We start from the raw sequence: 13,740 nt of genomic DNA on the forward strand, positions 1-13,740 counted from the left end.
AATTTATTTAAAATATGTTTATACTTCCATAAATTCATAAAATGAATATAAAACTATTAGTCAAAAATAATTTAAGGCGTTTTTTTTAAACGAAACATTATTTTCTATACTGAGTAAGCTTTTTGAGATTTTATTTAAAAACTTAATGCCTGCCGAGCTAGGTTTCTCATAATGAAATTCCATCGAGTGTTTATGTACTGCCAATTAGTTTCTATTTCGAGTAAAGTAGTCGTGACTTGACCATAATCAAGGTAATTCCTAAACATTTTATCTGACTATCATTACTGTTTAAGGTATATACATTCCATAAACAGTTCAAATTCTCAATTTAGAAAAAATATACTTTTACAGAATCTCCGTTCTTTAAATTTAGTATTATTCTAATTGCCTTTTTTTGAAGTTGCAGAATACTTATCAGATTTGTATTACTTGTGGTCGTATACAACGCAACACCAAAGGTTATATGAGAATCTATGTAAGCGTAGTAAATGGTTTTTTGAATTTATATTGAGCAATATTCGGACATGAATTTAAGAGCAAATAATCCGGAAGAGATAGTTTTTGTCAAAATATGCTCATCCCAAGTTAGGTTCTCATTCAAAAGTAATTCTAGAAATTTGTTTGTTTTTTTTTTAACTGAGAAGTTTTCACATTGTCAATTGTTATATTTGACATGGCATTTTCCTATTTTGTTTTGTGCAAAAAGTAATTAAATTTTGTTCTTAAAGTTAAATTGATATGCATGAGCTCCATTTTAGCTACAATTTCTATTTCATTCGAGCTTTTACCAGTAACTACTAAATTAGAGTCATCTGTACATAAGCTTGCTCTGATCACCTGTCAAAAAATTTGGCGAACTATTTATTTTTGTTGGTCATTAGTTTTATTTTTAATTCTGATGAAAACTTATAACTGGATGGCGGTAATAATTCTATTCGGGAACGGAACATTTCAGTCATTTCCTTATTTCCTACGTTAAATTTTTACAGGTTCGAAGTTTATAGATAATTATGTATCTTATTTTTAGACGTGTTACACTATCACTATGTTACATGCTTGTCAGATACTTTATGTTTTTCTTAGATCTTTTTCCTCATCTTTTTTTCTTTTGTGCTTTCTTTCAAATCAATCTATTACGGTCCTAATCATTACGGAAATCCTACTGACAGAGTTGAAACTGCAAGGTTGTGTGAAGAATACTTAGATTTTTCAAGTTCAAAGCTCAGACTTATTTATGAATATTTCTAAAAGTTGTGTAACAAAAATAAGCGCTCGTTTGCATGCATGGCGGTTCAAGCTACAGAAAGGTCAGCCAGCAGAGAAATAGACAAGCAGAGTAGTCGATGCAAGAGTAATAATAGAACATTGGAATGAGATAATTGTTGGGGACTGAGATCACTGTTGGGGGCTCAGCGGCTCGATTAACTGTCAATAATGTTTAATTGGCTGAGCGTTAGCGAAGCCTCTTACTTGAGGGACTCGGAAGATTTATGTTCTGTCTGTCTGTTCGCTCGATGTATGTACAACCCAACTTGTATGTATATATATACTATACATACAATATATATATATATATATATATATATATATATTTAACGAGTTTGATGGGTGCGTGTCACTCCATGAGATTTGGCTGAGCGTTAACAAACATATTTATATTGGCCTAATAGGTAATCATGATGGAAACGAGGAAATGGCTGAGTAAATAAATTTGAACAATCATATAAGATTTTGACATGTGACTTAATAACATATGTAACCTAATAAATTTGAAATTTTCATTGAAACCATAGCGAAGCCTCTTACGCGACACGTAATGTGAAAATTGGCGATAAAAAATAACTAATGTAATTATAAATTCTGGCGAACATATTATCTTATAGGAAAGCTTCAGATTGTAACACAGAAGGTTTCAAGAAAACACAACTACTAGGTGTGCCGAACTTCGTGTTGATAATATTACAGTTCAATTTATTTATTAAATCATAAGTTACAATTAAAGAGCGTTAAGATGTTCAAAAATGATTTCACAATGTATTTAAAAAAATGAGATAACCAAAAGTTGGTACACAAATATTATTTTTCAAAATTAATCCAAGGCTTTGTTACGGTACAACTAATAAGTTATTTACAAAATGCAAAACGCAACGTTTCGAGAATTGAAATCTATCCTCTTCGTCAGGCGAGAAGACAATTACTGCACATACATATCGTATACTTAGTAGTTGCAACGAACGGCAATGGACTGCCACTGTAATCCAATTAGTAATTCGACAATGTCCGAAATCATATTATCCTTTTAAACCTTCCATCGTCAATAGCAAACTTAAACGAAGAAGTTAAATAGGTTATAATTCTTTTAGCAGCACAGTATTATTTAATGACATGTTATATTGAAGGCTTAGGGTAGTATTATATTTAAATAAATAAATTAAATTTTTTTAGGGTACGGTAGTAAAAAATTTATATATATTATAAGGAAATACGAAGTAAAAACATATCACATTACATTCAATTACCTGAAATGTATTGCCATGGTGATAAAGCATTTGAGCATTTCAAAATCCTTTGTATACGCTATATCACATTAATGCATTGTGTATTAATCATGAAATAAAAGTTACATAATATATTTACATCAGCACATCTGATATGTAGCCTAAGCGTGTTGCTTTTCAATTAAGTTAATTAATCATAAAAATAAAACACCAGGAAAAATGATAACGCTCTAATCTATCACGGAATTGTAGATGAGAAGGAGATCAATTATTCAAGCACTTCATGCCATGCCTGCGTCAGTACTGTCAGATAAAGTAATTAACTAGCAGCGTCGTCTAATCTTTTTCGTAGTAAGCGTCATATAGCGGATTACTGTGTTGGAATTTAACACCTCTCCTATACTGAACAATTCACAAAGCAGGTTTTGTTATATTACACGCCACAATAATATTCTTTGTTTGTTTTTGACGATGCAAGGATTATGAAGATTTGTCGGACTTTGGTCATAATTCAGTGGAAGAAGAAATCAGTATCACTATTAAAGTTTGAAATATAGAGGTTACGTTTTGTGTAGTTTGCAGGAACGTAGCCATGAAAGATTTTTATTTGAGGAGGCGGAGATCCTGACAACTGATATTTTCCCGTAGTGGACAGAGAGCAAGGCCCCATTTTGTTCCTTAACAAGTTCTTGACCCGTTTCTTTGTTGAGAACGATCTTTCAGCAGTACATGTCAGTAGTACTGAATTATTTAAATAATAGTAATCGTTTGCTAAATAAGTAATTGAAACAAATTTTAAATGTGGGTGCTCCGGACCCTTTTGGACCCCTCGCTGACTACGTCCATGATATATAATACCACCTGCCAAAAGTCATGAATGCAAAAAAATACATTTTCCAATTTTTTAGTCCTTTTAAAATGTTTTTGATTTTACTCCAATTTAAGAATATTAAGAAGCCTATTAAAAAGGGTAAAGTTTTTGTTAAACAGATAATTTTTTAAAGTTGTAGAATATTGTACAAACACTTTTGAAATTGGGGTGGGGGGGGTTTCTGATCCTTTTGAACTCCTCTCTGGCTACGTTCTTGGTAGTGTGAAGTATATTTTAATGTTCCTAACTCTAATCAGTAATTATTGAACATAACCTAACCTAACATAACCTAACCAAACCTGACCCAAAATAATCAGTTTGGGATTGGAATTTACAGTGATTTATAGTTGTTACAGTTGTATGGCTCGTACATTAATAACATTGAATTTACAGACAAACATGATAGCTTTTTCATTTCCTTTCTCCCTTAATAATGTTCAACAACTTCCTCAGACCGGCTTTCCTGTGCTGTTTCTCTCTTTTTCCAAGTTAGAAGTTTGTCATATATCGTTTTATTAGTCCAATCTCTTCTACAAAACTAAAGGCCTATGAGTAGTTTGCACGTACTTTTCAAGTACCTGTGAGAATCGTGAACCATAAAATAACTGGATTCCCTCCTTTACACATCATCTTAAATATACATTTTGAATTGTATCACCTTTTTTAACCCATACCCCTGTTACCGAAACTGTATTATCACGAGTAATGGATGATATTATATATGGTAAGCGCGCTTTGGGGTTAACCCATGGGGGCAGATTTCAAAGTCCACCTCTGACCATCAATACGCGTGCATTTGTAAATTTATATTTTTCAGACATAATGTACTCCATCCCTCTTCCTACTACAATGCATCCTGTTCCAGACCATGGTCTACGAGCACTGACGCTTGAAGTTGGCCATTCCCATTGTTACACTGAGTAATATACAGAGTGTCTGTAACGCGCGGATATTACTCACGGCGTGGTCGCAGAGAAAAAAATAGAATCACATTTTATGTAAATATACATCGTGAAAAGTTCCTTCTACTAGCTATCCAATATTTGACTATTTAATACAAAATCTATCCCTCTTTGTTGTTATTTATTATTAAAAGAACATGCTTCGAGAAAAATAATCAATTCGTTAAACTACTCATTTTCAACATGGCGACAATTCAGAAATTTGCACTGAAATAACTGAAAAACCTCACGTTTTAGTAATTAATCAAGAGTAATTTATTTCTAGCCTATTTAATGTCTTATGAATTAGTATAACTATCAAAATACAAACAAAATGTACACACTTCAGAGATGCTGTGTTTTTTAGGATTTAATTACGGAATTACGTTATAAACTCACAACCCTTTAATTGTTTTGTAAGAGTACATATAAATAGCGATTTAAAACTAATTAAATACTTTCCAATTAATTTAATAAAAATCAGGTATGGTTTTTAATTATACAGCATTGTTTGCAATGTATGTTAATGTGAACACGAATCATCTTTTATCTTTTTGTATTTATTTAGATATTTCTAGCATCAATTAAAATTAATGGGTAATATTACTCATTTAAGTGAATAATGTTCACATTGTATTATTAAATGCAAGCGAGGGGTGTTATATAAATATTAGTTATCATTAGTGATCGCGTCTGTATATTTAGGAATTTGTATCTTACAACTCTTTCACCTAGGTTATTAATCTTTGTATTATTTCTGAGTATATATCATTCTGTATATTTTAAACAGATGATTTTTAAAATAGTTTCCAAAGTGTGAGTGTGAATAATTACTGTACAACCTACATTTTCAACAGGTTTCCATCAAATTTGACATGAACCATTCTTCCTCGGATCTAAACTTGGTTTATGTCGTCTTCTGTAGGCTATAGATGTTGTAAAAGGCAACGTTAGAATAAATATATAAAATGTAAACTCTAGGATTGTGCGCATAAAATGTATTTTTAATATATTTAAAACGACCAATATAACTGATTTAGTGTTTAGTACAGCCTCTCTCTCATTTGTAGATGAAAAACAGCTTTCTGAGTTTAAGCCTGTATATGTATCTATAAACGATATCTTTAGAATAGTCAACCTAGAGGGCTCAAATTTAGGTAAGATAGATATCTTTACTACCTTTATTATTTATTGAAATTTAAATGGTAAACATCAGTAGTTTGGGAGTTACTCTACAGGCCAAGATGTTGGGTGTGGGGTACACGCGAAGCCCACTCGAAGGCGCGAAGCCTCCCACGATGACGCGAAGCCTCACACGATGACGCTGAGCCTCACTCGATGACGCTGAGCCTCACACGGTGACGCTGAGCCTCACTCGATGACGCTGAGCCTCACACGAAGACACAGAGCCTTACACGATGACGAGACGCCTTACAAGATGATCTGAAGCTTCACAAGATGACGCCTCACACGACGACGTGGAGCCTCACTCGATGACGCTGAGCCTCACACGGTGACTAAAAGCCTCAAATGATGACATGAAGCCTCACATGATGACGTGAATTCTGGCGTGCGTTTAACTTCGTGCATGTTGGGTATAGAATAAACACAACTGTTGTAGAGGTTAAATTAATCGCATCAAATATTAAACTGTTCCCAAAGAAAAGATCTGGGATCCCAACTTTGGCGCAATCTGCTATAAAAATCTTAAAAATACCGTTCTGAGTTTTTTTTATATAGATATCTATAAACGATATATTTAAAATGAGCCAACCTAGAGGGCTCAAATTTGGTGTAGGACTCTGGCTCTATTACCTTTATTTTTAATTGAAATTGAAAGTTGTAAACATCTGTCCTTTAGGAGTCATTCTACGAGCTAAAATGTCGGTAAACTGAAGCCTCACAAGATGACGCCTCACACGATGACGCGAAACCTCACACGAAGACACAGAGCCTTACACGATGACGAGACGCCTTACAAGATGATCTGAAGCTTCACAAGATGACGCCTCACACGACGACGTGGAGCCTCATAAGATGACGTGAAGCCTCACAAGATGACGTGAAGCCTCACACGATGACGTGAAGCCCCACAATATGACGTGAAGCCCCACAAGATGACGCCTCACACGGATGACGAGAAGCCCTACAAATATGACGTGAAGCCCCCACAAGATGACGGACTCACACGATGACGTGAAGCCCCACAATATGACGTGAAGCCCCACAAGATGACACCTCACACGATGGACGAGAAGCCTCACAAGATGACGTGAAATCTCACAAGATGACGTGAAGCCCCACAAGATGACGCGAAGCCTCGCACGATGACGAGAAGCCTCAGACGATGACAAGAAGCCTCACACGATGACACAGAGCATCATAAGATTACGTGAAGCCTCATAAGATGACGTGAAGCCTCACACGATGACGTGAAGCCCCACAAGATGACACCTCACACGATGACGAGAAGCCTCACAAGATGACGTGAAATCTCACAAGATGACGTGAAGCCCCACAAGATGACGCGAAGCCTCGCACGATGACGAGAAGCCTCAGACGATGACAAGAAGCCTCACACGATGACACAGAGCATCATAAGATTACGTGAAGCCTCATAAGATGACGTGAAGCCTCACACGATGACGTGAAGCCCCACAATATGACGTGAAGACCCACAAGCTGACGCCTCACACGATGACGAGAAGCCTCACAAGATTGACGTGAAGCCTCACACGATGACGTGAAGCCCCACAATATGACGTGAAGCCCCACAAGATGACGCCTCACACGATGACGAGAAGCCTCACAAGATGACGTGAAGCCTCACACGATGACGTGAAGCCCCACAATATGACGTGAAGCCCCACAAGATGACGTGAGCCTCACACAAGATGACGAGAAGCCTCACAAGATGACGTGAAGCCTCACACGATGACGTGAAAGCCCCACAATATGACGTGAAGCCCCACAATATGACGTGAAGCCCCACAAGATGACGCCTCACACGATGACGAGAAGCCTCACAAGATGACGTGAAGCCTATAAGATGACGTGAAGCCTCACACGATGACGTGAAGCCTCAGACATGGCGAGAAGCTTCACACGATGTAGAGCTTCACCACGATGAAACAGAGCCTCACACGATGACGTGAAGCCTCATAAGATTACGTGAAGCCTCACAAGATGACGTGAAGCCTCACACGATGCGTGAAGCCCTCATAAGAATGACGTGAAGCCTCACAAGATGACGATGAAAGCCTCAAGATGACGATGAAGCCCCACAAGATGACGCGAAGCTTCACACGATGACGAAACAGAGCTCACACGATGACACAGAGCATCACACGACGACGCGGAGCCTCATAAGATCACGTGAACCTCATAAGATGACGTGAAGCCTCACACGATGCCGTGAAGCCTCACAAGAAGATGACGTGAAAGCCTCACAAGATGACGTGAAAACCTCACAAGATGACGTGAAGCCCCACAAGATGACGCGAAGCTTCACACGATGACGAGGAAGCCTCAGACGATGACGAGAAGCCTCACACGATGACACAGAGCTCACACGACGACGCGGAGCCCCATAAGATCACGTGAAGCCCCACAAGATGACGTGAAGCCTCACACGATGACGTGAAGCCCCACAAGATGACGCGAAGCCTCACAAGATGACTGAAGCCTCACAAGATGCGTGAAAACCTCACACGATGACGTGAAGGCCCTCACAAGATGACGTGAAGCTTCACACGATGACGTGAAGCCTCACAAGATTACGTGAAGCCTCACAAGATGACGTGAAGCCCCACAAGATGACGTGAAGCCCCAAAGATGACGTGAAGCCTCACACGATGACGAGAAGCCTCAGACAAGATGACGAGAAGCCTCACACGATGACACAGAGCATCACACGACGACGCGGAGCCTCATAAGATCACGTGAACCTCATACGATGACGTGAAAGCCTCACAAGAAGACGCGCGAAGCCTCACAAGATGACTAGAAACCTCACAAGATGACGTGAAGCCTCACAAGATGACGCGAAAACCTTCACACGATGACGAGAAGCCCCACAAGATGACGCGAAGCTTCACACGATGACGAGAAGCCTCACACGATGACGTGAAGCCCCATAAGATCACGTGAAGCCCCACAAGATGACGTGAAGCCTCACACGATGACGTGAAGCCCACAAGATGACGCCTCACACGATGACGATAGAAGCCTCACAAGATGACGTGAAGCCTCACAAGATGACGTGAAGCCTCACAAGATGACGCGAAGCTTCACACGATGACGAGAAGCCTCAGGCACGATGACGAGAAGCCTCACACGATGACACAGTGAAGCCGACCCACAATATGATCACGTGAAACCTCACAAGATGACGTGAAGCCTCACACGATGACGTGAAGCCCCACAAGATGACGCCTCACACGATGACGAGAAGCCTCACAAATGACGTGAAGCCTCACCAAGATGACGTGAAAACCTCACAAGATGACGTGAAGCCCCACAAGATGACGCGAAGCTTCACACGATGACGAGAAGCCTCAGGCGATGACGAGAAGCCTCACACGATGACACAGAGCATCACACGACGACGCGGAGCCTCATAAGATCACGTGAAACCCTCATAAGATGACGTTGAAGCCTCACACGATGACGTGAAGCCCCACAAGATGACGCCTCACACGATGACGAGAAGCCTCACAAGATGACGTGAAGCCTCACAAGATGACGTGAAAACCTCACAAGATGACGTGAAGCCCCACAAGATGACGCGAAGCTTCACACGATGACGAGAAGCCTCAGACGATGACGAGAAGCCTCACACGATGACACAGAGCATGACGACGCGGAAGCCTCTAAGAATCACGTGAAACCTCATAAGATGAGAAGCCTCACACGATGACGTGAAGCCCACGGCGCCTCACACGATGACGAGAAGCCTCACGATGACGTGAAGCCTCAAACGATGACCGTGAAGCCCCAAAATATGACGTGAAGCCCCACAAGATGACGCGAAGCCTCGATGACGAGAAGACAAGATGACGCCTCTCACGACAACGCGGCGCCTAATACGATGACCTGAAGCCTTACACGATGACGAGAAGCACATGGATGATCTAGCCTAGCGTGCGTTTAATTCGCACTATAAATTAAATACAGCTATTGTAGAGGTAAATTTAATTACCAGGTATAATTTTAGATACTTGGATGCACAGAAAGGTTAGAACATAGAAGTTCCCCTGGAGCTCTCTCTCTCTCTCTCCCCCTCTCCCCCCCTCACTCTCCCTCTCTCTAAACTCTCCACAAAAATGTTGGGATACTTTTCCGTGCAGTAAGGAGCGAAAACTAAATGCAACCAATGGTCTATATGTGTTTTTTAATCATTTTTATGTTTTATTTCAGAAACCAGTAGGGATAAAACACTTAAATTTGTTAAAATTATTTTTGTGCAGTATAAAATCAAGAGACAATTAGTATTATATTTTATATCATATCTCGTTGCAAGATGGCGGATGGACATTATTTACATGTTTGTGGCATCAGCAAGCGTGCATTGCAACCGTTAAAAACTTATATCGGACATTACTTGCTAACAAATTTGTATGATCAAATTGTTTCATATCAAAATATTTGCAATTAGATTGAACAATATTTATTATTTTTTACAAATTTTCATAGTGTTATTAGTTTGTACAGTACAGTATTTGCCAATCGTCCGCCATCTTGAAACGTGATATTATAATATAATATAAATGTTTCTCTTGATTTGTGACAAGCAGAAAAATAATTTGAGATTTTAATTTTTACTCGTTTTTCAAATAAAAATTAAACACTAGAAAACACACAAGACAGATTAGCTTCAGCTCCACTTGGTCCATGGATAATACCTAAAATTTGTGTACAGCATTTTTGTTACACACTGAGGATAAGTTAATATGACTATAGTTTATGTGAAATAACAGTTATTTATTTATTGAATTACATTATCCCAATTTCACACTTTACAAATGTTACTGGAATTGATACGGTTGAATTATTACGTAAATTAAACGCAAACCATGCAATCGAATAATATAGTGTCAGTTCAGGCGATAAGTGACAGCTGAGTAATGATTATGTTGATTTAAACTGAATCACTGATAAAATCTGCATCGATGGATTTAGTTAGCAAATATAAACTTCTGTAATGTTATTAAATCGCTAGTTTATATAAATTTGACATATTTAGCTTCATCTATCTTTTTTCACAAAGTTTCAGATAAAGCTTTATTCTGATATTGTAATATTCAAGCTTCAAATATCGGGGGAGAAAGAAAAACTCTTATTTATTAGAAATTACTTTGTAATAAATCTGCTTGGGAATCGAGAAGAACAAAACAATACATATTTAAACATGCAAAAGAGTAAGTTAAAATAAAAAAAGATGATTTTTAAAAGCCATATAGAGTAAAATGTAAAACAATGCAGAGCTTTATCAAACACTGCAAACCCGGGAAACTTCTGTTTTTGTAAAATTTTGTTATAAAACTTGATTGATGTACTGCATCATGTTTAAGCTTGGTTACATAAATATAACATAGTTTAATATTTTTGTAATAAACTTTATTTTAGTCGTTGATCGCTTGGCGTAATAAAGTACAAGCAGGCTATTACATTTTATTAGTATAAATTATATTTCCAAGAGTTCATCTGTTAAAGTTGTCGATGGTTTGAATTTAATTATTATAAGTTTATACATATCTATTTAGTAAACTCAATGAACAAATTACATTAATATATCTATTTAGATTGCTAACATAATTTTTATTCTAACATTCTCCTAGATCAAATTAAATTAATTAACGCTCTACTAAATTTTACATTAGGACAGATTTTATTTTTGCCTGCCTGCCTGGCAACACGATATCTTCGAAAACCACACGAAAACTAACTGACATAGATTTGAAAGTTTGCAAGAAACTTTATTTCTATATGAGGAAAACTGAGTCCGATGATAGTGACAGTTACTCAATGGGATTTGGCTGATCATTAGCGAATATATTTACATTGTCCTTATCAGTGATCATGATCGAGACCTAAAAATAGCAGAACAAATATATTTGTAATAAAACTGAACAAACTCGTACGGGGTTTAAAAATGTGACATTTTTATTCATAGAAGCGTAAGAAAAATATAATAGAGTGGAAATTGAATGTTATACATTTGGTCAAGATTTGATTTCAGCGCACTTTGCGTTGTAGTACACTCCCTAACCCATCAGACGGTTATTATTTGAAAACTCCTCTGGAACTAATTCTTAAAAAAGATTTCCTACATACACTTTTAATTATTGCATGAAACTTTATTTCTACATAGACAAGAATGAGTTTTATAAAGGGTCATGACCAACTATGGAATTCGGCTGAGCGTTATTGAAGCATATCACTCAGGCGACTGACATAATGTCTCTTTTTGTCTTTTGGAGGGGGGAGGTGATGAATATATTTCCTGTGTTATTGCCTGCGTGTATATCAATCCAGCCGCAGGACATCTCAATAATAAAACAAGCTATAGCTTTGAAATTTAGCATGCAACTTTAGCGAAACCTGTGACGCTACAAGTGGTTTGGTGCAATTCTAACTTGTAGTATTAACAAATGCAATATTTATTTATAAAACATTAGCATTTACACAGTTTTGGGAATATTTTGATGAATGGGATGGCTTCGTCATAAAGTTAAAATGTAACACAACAAAGACACAAATAAATACTTTACTAATCTATATATATATAAAAGAAAGTCGTGTTAGTTACACTATTTATAAGTCAAGAACGGCTGATCCGATTTGGCTGAAAATTTGGTAAGGAGGTAGCTAAGAACTGGGAGAAGGACATAGGGTACTTTTTATCCCGTTTCCGATTCAGGATTCCGCCCCACTGGTCTCTAAAAGTTACAGAAATATCCGTAAGAAATGCATTGCAGCAAACATATGTTATTAAGTGAAAGAGCCTTTTCAAATTTAATCAGCTGTTCTTTATAAACATATATAATGCGACAAAAGAAATATATGAAGGGGTAGAGGGAAAAAGGGGCCAAGTCAGTATTCAGAAACTTTTCAGGAGAGCACTTTTATGGTTAATTTCTTATACACCGCAATATTACATTTTTTTAAAATTGTTACAGTAATTAGAAATATGCATCAGTTAATTATAAAACCAAAATATATTAAAAAAACCATTTTCCCCCTCTCTTTCCCAAGTTAAAAAACATTTTCTTTAGTTACTACCAAAAAAAGGAGGGAAAAAGGGGTCTTTTTTACATGACATTTAGGCATAGTTTTCTATGGTGAGTTTGGAAAAAGACAATATTAAAAGCACAATTTTGTTTAAGTAAATATTTGAATATGAATGTTATAACATCTAATTACAATAATTATTCTTCACAGTAGAATGGAGTATTAATGGTACATTTCGAAAGATTCTTTCCAATGGTTGAAGTTACTTCTTCTTTGTTTTGAGATCATCACTGTGCTTAAGGTTACAGAAAAATCTTTCAACAGCAATGTTGGAGCAGTGTTTTACCAGTTCTCCTAGATCCTTATATTTTTCGTTTGATACAGGCAGTGGTTTCTAAAAGAAAAAAAAGAGAAAAGTAATTGCAGCTGGTTCAATTGTTTTAAAAAGATTAGTTCAGAACTTTGAAATTAATATAATGAGCCCTAAACTTATTGTTAGAGAGACTAAAAGTATTTCCTTTATTACAGCGTTTACTAAAAATAATATTAAAAATTTTAGTTCCTCCACCAATAATGTTAAATCGAAGCTTACCTTTCATAAGATGAATCAGGGAGAGAATTAGGTTCGACTGTAAATCTTCTTCTCTCTGGTAAAGTAATGACAGTTTTTTTCCCAAGCTCCACAAAAAGTATTTCTGTAGTACATAAGCCTTTCTGTTGTTTGTGTAAATTTTAATTTCTCTCAATGGTCTTATTTTGATGGTAAGCTTCTTTGCATAGGTCAGGTTAAGATGTGCACTCCACTTCCGCCAAAAATCTGTGATCTATTTCTTCAACGATGAATGGAGATGGTCTTTGTCTGCAATCTCGTATGTGCGGGGCCCACTCATAAGGCAGTTCAGCTCTAAAATTTGGCTTTATTAGAGCCATGTTTTTATCATTTTCCATATACGAGTGTCCCCTGATGGGGAAAGTTACCTGTACTGACTTAAACCTTTTTTGCACATGCACCATGTAATGAAGAAAACAAAATACTGTTGTATTTTTTATTTTTGTCCTCCGCACGAGTTGGCGAAGATGTGCAGGTTTTCAACACTTTGTGGTAAGTGAGTATTTAAAAAGTGGAATAACATCTGGGTAACATCATCACTGCCCTTTTTACCCTCTGATTCCAGGGTATAGGTAAAACACACTTTTA

This window comes from Homalodisca vitripennis, chromosome 6 (genome assembly GCF_021130785.1).
Source record: "Homalodisca vitripennis isolate AUS2020 chromosome 6, UT_GWSS_2.1, whole genome shotgun sequence".
NCBI lineage: Eukaryota > Metazoa > Arthropoda > Insecta > Hemiptera > Cicadellidae > Homalodisca > Homalodisca vitripennis.